A 7172-nucleotide genomic window follows, 5' to 3' on the forward strand; every position below is an offset into this window, starting at 1 on the left:
GTCAAGCCCGGACCCTCACCAGCTGCACCCCTGGCAGCGAGGCAGCGGCAGAGGCCGGGGAGGGGGGCGGGGCCGCAGGCCAGGGCAGGAGCCTCGCAGAGCCAGGCCGTCTGGGTGCCAGGAGCGGCCCTGACCGGCCCCCCCATTCCAAACACCGGCCGGCACAATGTCGCTCCCAGGAACCCTCCTATGGCGCGGCTTCCGTGGCCGCCCCGGCCGCCGCCTCCTCCGGCCTCGTGCCCCAGGCTGGCGCCGGCTCCCCTGGCACCGTCCCCACAGCCGGGAGGGAGCCGCCGGCCCTGGGCGGCCAGACCTGAGCGCAGGGCAGCAGAGGGCGCGAGGGGCCCAGGGTCTGGGCCGGCAGCACCACCCTCGCCGGCACAGAGCTCCTGCCTCGAGGGCCCGGACGGGGCTCCGGGGCCAGAGCGGATGGGACGGGGCCTGGGGATCAGCCCTCCTGTCCTTCAGGGACCAGGACGGCCTCCTGGCCTTGCCCCCACCCCCACAGCCACTGGGCGCTGTGTTCACTGCCATCCCCTCCAGGCCACAGGCCACAGCGAGGCCTGGACACCTGGGTCAGGGGTGGCCCCACGGCGTTGGCCGTGGCCCCAGGACAGACCAAGCTGGCGGCCCATGCTGCCAGGCCGCCCACCGGGGAGGGACAGACCAGCTTTCCAGTGAGACCACTGCTCACCGGCGCCACTCCCCATCGCCAGCACCTCCCAGGCGGGCCCCCCTGCCAGCCTCACGCCCCCCATCCACGGCCGCCCTCACCGCGGCCGGCAGCCGGCTCTCCGGCCAAACCTGCGCAGCTGGCTGCCCAGGGCCCAGGCAGGGGCTGCACCCGCCCTCCGAGGCCCCAGGCCCCGTCAGAGGCCGGTGAGCCGCTGCTGCCACTCCTGCTGCGGAGGGAGTGTGCGGCTGAGACCTGTCCATGGTCCTGGCTCAGGGGCGCCGCTCACTCTGCTCCTCTGGAACCCGTCCTCCCCTGCCGCCTCCCTCCTCCACACTCCCTCCTCCACGCTCCCACACCGGCACCCGGTCTCAGGTCCGCTCGCACTGTCCTCCCGCTGGGCCAGGAGCTACGGAGAGGGGACCACCTGCTCCCCGCTGTGTACAGTCCCTCCTCCCCTCCCCTCCCCTCCCCCTTCTCCTCTCCTCCCCTCTCCTCTCCCTCTCCCTCCTCCTCTCCCCTCCTCTCCCCTCTCCCCCCTCTCCCCTCCTCCCCCTCCTCCCCCTCAGCGGAGCCCGGAGGCACGTGTGTGACTCAGTTACATCTCACACAGACAGGGCAGGCACACGGCTCACACCAGCTGCGTGTGGGTGGTGCCCGGCCTCACCCCTGTCCTCTCAGACACTGTGATGCCCACAGCAGGGAGCACCGGGCACACAGACCCGGGAACAGGACCTGCGCCTGCTCCGAGCACGCTGCTTCCAGGAGGGGGTCAGGGGCCGGGGAGGAGGGGGACCTCGCGGACGCGCACGGGCCACGGGGGATGGGGGGCTGGCCCGGCTGTCTGAGCAGAATCGCCCACGGGAGAGGAGGAGCCACGGCCTGGGCCCTGAGCACCGAGTCCGCGGCACCACGGCGAGGGAGAGGGGAGCGGGCAGCCCCTCGGAGCAGGGCCGGCCTGGGCAGAGGACGGAGTGCGTCCGCATAGCAGGACGCAGGCGGGGCCCGCGGGGCCGGGAGTGGGCGCCGTGAGTGACCGTCACAGCCTCGCGCGCCATCGGGGGCTTGTCAGCTACAGCGGAAGCAGCCACCGCCGAGGAGACGCCTGGCAGGCCGCCTCCGCCACGGCACCGGCGACAAACAGCCACATCACAGCCTCCTGCGCCAGGCGCCCAGGCCACGGCCCCGGCTGTGACCCGCCCGCCCGCCCGCCCAGCGCCCGCCGCGGTGAGAACCGGGCACCCCGGAGGCGTCTCCTGGAGGCCTCGTGTCTGAAGGCGTCGCCTCAGGAAGCAGAGGCCGGGGAGCTGTCCCCAGACGGCCACGGAGGGCGGCCTCGGCCTGGCGGCGTGGCTCAGTGGTCGAGTGTCAACCTATGAACCAGGAGATCACAGCTCGATCCCCAGTGGGGGGCACCCCAGAGGCAGCCAATCAATGATGCTCTCTCATCACTGACGTTTCTGTCTCTCTTTTCCTCTCTGAAATCAAAATACTTTTTTTAAAAACAAGACCTCAGACTCGTTCACCGTGAAGGAGAGGCGGGGCGGTGGGAAGAGGCCGTCCCAGGTGAACTTGAACTAGGCTTTGCAGGCACCATGGGGACAGGGTCCGGGGACATGGGGGCTGGGGTTATTCTGACACTGCACGTCTGCGGACAGGCAGCTCAAAGCATTAAACCCAATGACAGACACCAGCGGCGCCGTCCATGCTGAGGCTGCTGGGGGCAAAGGTCATCGTCAACCTGACTGACCTCCCAGGCTCCTCCCCTGGAACACGGGACCAGAGGGAGGCCAGCCAGCAGGCCCCACCTCCGCTGCACGGGCCCTGGAGGAAGATGGGGGGGGGGGCGGGAAGGGTGGCGATGGGGCTCTGCTCCCAGCCCTGCTCTGTCAGTGGCCGTGGCAACACCCCCAGGGCCCCCACACGTGCCCGCTGCCCTGCCAGCTCTCCAACCTGGAGCCTGAGGAGTGAGCTGCAGGCCTGGCCCCCTCCCACAGGGAGAGTCCAGGGCCAGCTCCCTTTGCTCGGAGCACCTGCTCAGGCCCCCCTCCGTGCGGGCAGTGCCCCTCACCCCTGCGGGCAGTGCCCCTCAAAGGCCCAGCAGACGGTGCCGCTGGCTGAGCAACAGTCCTTTCCAACTGCAAGCTCGAGCCCCGACTGTGTGCTGAGCACCTACTGTGTGCTCTTCCTGCCCCAGGCCCACAGGACAGAGGACACGGGTGGCCCAGGCAGAGTGCATGGGAGCCGACACAAACCAGTGACAACGCCACGAGGGACCTGCCACGTGAGGCTGCGTGTCTGCGGCCCTCCCGGCGCTGACCCTGAGGGACTGGGGCAGGCAGGGTGCTGGGTGGGGGCAGAGAGCGGACTCCCGGGGCGGCTCGGGCAGCCAGGACACGGCCCCGCAGGGCAGCCAGGGAGGGAGGCGGCGCCGGGGCACAGCGGGGAGCGGGCGCAGAGCTGCCCTTGGCAAGGAGAGCAGGACCGTGAAGGCGAGAGACGGGGACAGAGCGTCCGCCCGGCGGCTGCAGGCTTTCCGGACGGAACCAGGCAGCAGGAGACCCCCGCCCGCCCGCCCCCGCCCGGGTCAGTGCTGGGCAGCGGGCACTGGCGGAAGGAGGCCGGGGGAGCCAGCTCACTGGCGCTGCTCCCGGCCCGGCTCCGGGCAGCCACGCCCAGGAAGAGGCCGGGGCTGTTGGGCGTGGGAGACGGATGGGGCTGCGAGTTTTAACAAGACGTCCCTGCCGAAGACCCCGTGGAGGCGGGGGGCAGCCAGAGGTGCCAGGTCAGGCAGGGGGCCCTCCGTCCCAGCTTCCCGGGCAGTGTAGGCTCAGCCTGCACCCAGACCACAGCCAGGGCCCGCTTGGCACACAGGATGCCTGAGCACGGCATCCGGCCCCCGCCCCAGGGGTCAGGGAGAGCTGCCACAGCCCGCGGTGAGCTTTTCCGCCCACCGCCACCCGCCTCCCCGGGACCAGCCGCCGCTCCGGGGGAAACTCTCCGGGCCGGCCTCCTCGCCCTCGGCCTGGGCTCCGTGAGGAGCCGGCCCGGGGGAAGCCGGGGGGGTGGGGGGGGGGCGGAGTGAGTCTATGGCAGAGACCGGTGCACTTCCCCTGTGCACGCTCTCCCAGCGGCCTCCGGAGCAGCAGAGCGGGGATGCTGGGCCGGAGCGCTGGGTGCAAACCCGCCCCCGCCCGGTCCCCACGGGCCCGTGACTGTTCAGTTACTCAGGCCTGACCTGCCGGCTAGCGAGGGCCGGGCAGACAACGGTCAGCTTTCCTGCCTCCCGCCAGCCCCCTCAAGGGCAGGCCGCGCCCTTCCACGGGGCAGGGCACGTGGGAGCCGGAGTCGCTCAGCGAGGGCAGCTGTGCCTGGGCAGCCTCTGAGCCCCCAAAGGCCCGAGCCACCGTGTCCGTGTCAGCAATCACGCCCTCCCCTTCCCCTTCCCGGTGGCTGCGGGTCAGGCAGGTCGGGGCTCCGGACGAACTGATGAGGGACACCGGTCAGGACCCTATGGTTAAGATGCTGCAATGCTGCCTGGAGGGCGGGGGTGGGGGGCTCCCTGTTCCCCTGCCAGGCGCTAACGCAGTCAGGGCTGGGCCCTCCTCCTCTCCGGGGAAATCAGAGGCACAAACAAGAGCCCCCCCCCCCCACCGGCACCGGCATGCGGACTGCCTCCCAGGCAGCGCGCGCCGGCTGCTCCGGCTGGTGTCGGGCACCTGACCGGGCGGCCAGGGCAGGGCTGGCTCGTCTCCTCTCCTGTGAAGGCCGTGGGGCTGCAGGGCTCAGCTGGCTGTGCTGCCTCCACCCGTGGTGGAATTCATTATGTTCTTGAAAGTCGGCTTGGTGCGCCGGGCGAGTGACGGCCTGGCAGGGGCGGGAGTCCACGGGCGTTCCCGGCAGAGGGCTGGCATCGCCGGGCTGCTGAGGACACACATGGACGTGCCCGGCCACCGGGACCCAGTGGCTGAACGTTGACCTATGAACCAGGAGGTCCGTGTGATTCTCGGTCAAGGCACATGCCTGGGTTGTGGGCTCCATCCCGTGTGGGGACATGCCGGAGGCAGCCGGCCGATCAGTGACTCTCATCACTGATGTTTCCATCTCTCTCCCCCTCTCCCTTTCTCTGGAATCAATAAAAACATTTTTTTAAAAACCAAGCACATGGGGTGTGCAGGAAACTGGACTCTCTCTGCTGGGGCCATTCAGGGAAGACCTGGCTGGAGCCAGACCCGCCTTCGTCCTCAGGAGAGGCGGGGAAGGACTTGGGGACCCTGCTCACCCCGAGCCCACACACTCTTGTGCCTGGGCACCCACACGGGGTCTGCAGAGGAGCACGCACCAGGCGAGCTGCCTGGACACAGGGCATCCAGGCCAACAGAGGGAGAGAGTGTTGGTGGTCCCACGAAGGCCCCGCTTCCTCCAGGAAGCCTTCCGGGGTTTGCTCATCTCCCACATTTGCAATCACGACTTGGCTCCTGACCTCCACTGGCCTCGGCAGGCATTTGTGGCGCCAGATTCCTGCCGAGGACACACACCGGGAGGCTCGCCACGGGAAAGCATGCTAAAATGAGCATCAGCCTAGGAAGCAGAAGGTCACGGTTCGATTCCTGGTGTGGAGCGTGCAGGAGGCAGCCGGCCGGTCAATGATTCTCTCTCATCGTTGACATTTGTCTCTCTGTCCCTCTCTCTTCCGCTCCGAAATCAGTAAAAATATATTTCTTTAAAAGGCCGGAACACTCCAATACCGACAACCTTCATCCGTATCCTTCACCCTAACACTCTGTCTGCCGTGGGGTGCACAACCCCCAGGCCTGCCTCCCAGGGACTGAAGATAGAGCAGACGCGAGCATCGGGCACACGGACGGGACATGGAACGCTGGACAGGAGACGCCCTGAGCCGGACACAGGCAGGGAGAGGCGGGTCAGGGAGGGAGCCGGGCCTGCTGGGACGGGAGCGGGCAGGTGAGGAAGTGTAACCAGCCAGCCTGGGTCCGGCCGCCTGTGGCTGCTGCAGCCGGCTGAGCGGAGACCCGGCGGGGCGAGTCCTGGGTGAGCGTTTATCCCGGTCCTGCCGGCAGCGTGGGGAGAGCAGGCCCCCCACAGACCTCTGCTCTGCACCCCCAAGCGCCGCTGACTGGGTGGGAGGGGGGAGGTTACAGGGGAGCAGGACGGACAGGCCAGTGGGCGGGGCGGGGGCTGGGTGGGACTCCGCTGTGTGGCCAACAAGGCTGTAATCTCCGGGGGGCAGTCGGCAGTTCTTGGCTGGGGATGGGCCGCTCCACGGCTGCGTCCCAGGCCCCGGGGCGCACAGCTCCCGCCGGGTCAGGCTGTGCTCCCTTCAGCCAGAGCAGCCAGGTTAACTGTGCAGAGGGTGCTTCCATGTTGTCTTAGCTGGTTCGTCCCCAAGGGTCTACTTCGCCGAACCGAGGGCAGGAGCAGGTGCGGCTGGGCGGCTGGGCGGCTGGGCGGCTGGGCGGCTGGGAGGCTGGGAGGCTGGGCGGCTGGGCGGCTGGGAGGCTGGGAGGCTGGGCGGCTGGGCGGCTGGGAGGCTGGGAGGCTGGGCGGCTGGGCGGCTGGGAGGCTGGATGGCTGGGAGGCTGGGAGGCTGGGAGGCTGGGAGGCTGGATGGCTGGGAGGCTGGGCGGCTGGGCGGCTGGGCGGCTGGGAGGCTGGGAGGCTGGGAGGCTGGGAGGCTGGGAGGCTGGATGGCTGGGAGGCTGGGCGGCTGGGCGGCTGGGCGGCTGGGAGGCTGGGAGGCTGGGAGGCTGGGAGGCTGGATGGCTGGGAGGCTGGGAGGCTGGGAGGCTGGGAGGCTGGATGGCTGGGATGGCTGGGTGGCTGGGTGGCTGGGATGGCTGGGTGGCTGGATGACTCGGTGGCTGGGTGTCTGGGGTGGCTGGGATGGCTGGGATGGCTGGGGTGGCTGGGTAGCTGCAGGCCCCGCTCAGCAGCCTGGTGTGCCGGACTTTCTGCAGAGGCCCGAGTCGCACACCCGCGCCCCGCGAGGCCAGTGGCCACCACAATGGACGGCGCAGAGTACCGGGGCAGCGACACTGGTGACGTGGAGACCCTGGAGGCCACCCTGGCGGAGGCACAAACCGAGCCCCTGGCGGCTCCCCAAGTGCCAGGCCCCAGCTCCCGACCCAGCTCCACGGAGCACCCAGGGAGCCGGACGAGGAGGGCAGGGAGGCTCGGAGGGAGCGCACGGGGCCCGGCTTTCCCTCCAAGGCCCGGCGCCCCGACACCTGAGCCTCAAACCCGCTGCGGGGTCGGAGAGGGGCAGCCTGCCGCACGCGCCCTCGGCTGGGTCCCGCCCCGCCCCGCCCCGCCCCGCCGATCGCCCCCCGCCCCACTCCCACCTCCGCGGCCTTCCGGGGCCGGGGCCGCCGCGCCGCGCCGCCGCCTCACCTGGGCCTGGGAAGCTGGGGGCGCGCACCGTGCGTTCCGGCGGGAGGAGCGGCGCGGGGGCGGGGCCGGCACCCAAACCGCACGGTGG

At 70.3% G+C, this 7172-nt stretch overlaps 1 protein-coding gene across 1 annotated transcript in view; it reads right to left on the minus strand.

The window, feature by feature from the left end:
- Window positions 1-7172, minus strand: part of TSNARE1 (t-SNARE domain containing 1) — a 32806-nt gene extending 25634 nt beyond the window's left edge. Inside the window, exon 1 of the mRNA XM_084864762.1 lies at window positions 7085-7172. The gene's annotated coding sequence lies outside the window, so the exon portion shown is untranslated. The remainder of the gene's footprint in view (window positions 1-7084) is intronic.

This window comes from Pipistrellus hanaki (genome assembly GCF_964339955.1).
Source record: "Pipistrellus hanaki genome assembly, chromosome: 17".
Lineage (NCBI taxonomy): Eukaryota > Metazoa > Chordata > Mammalia > Chiroptera > Vespertilionidae > Pipistrellus > Pipistrellus hanaki.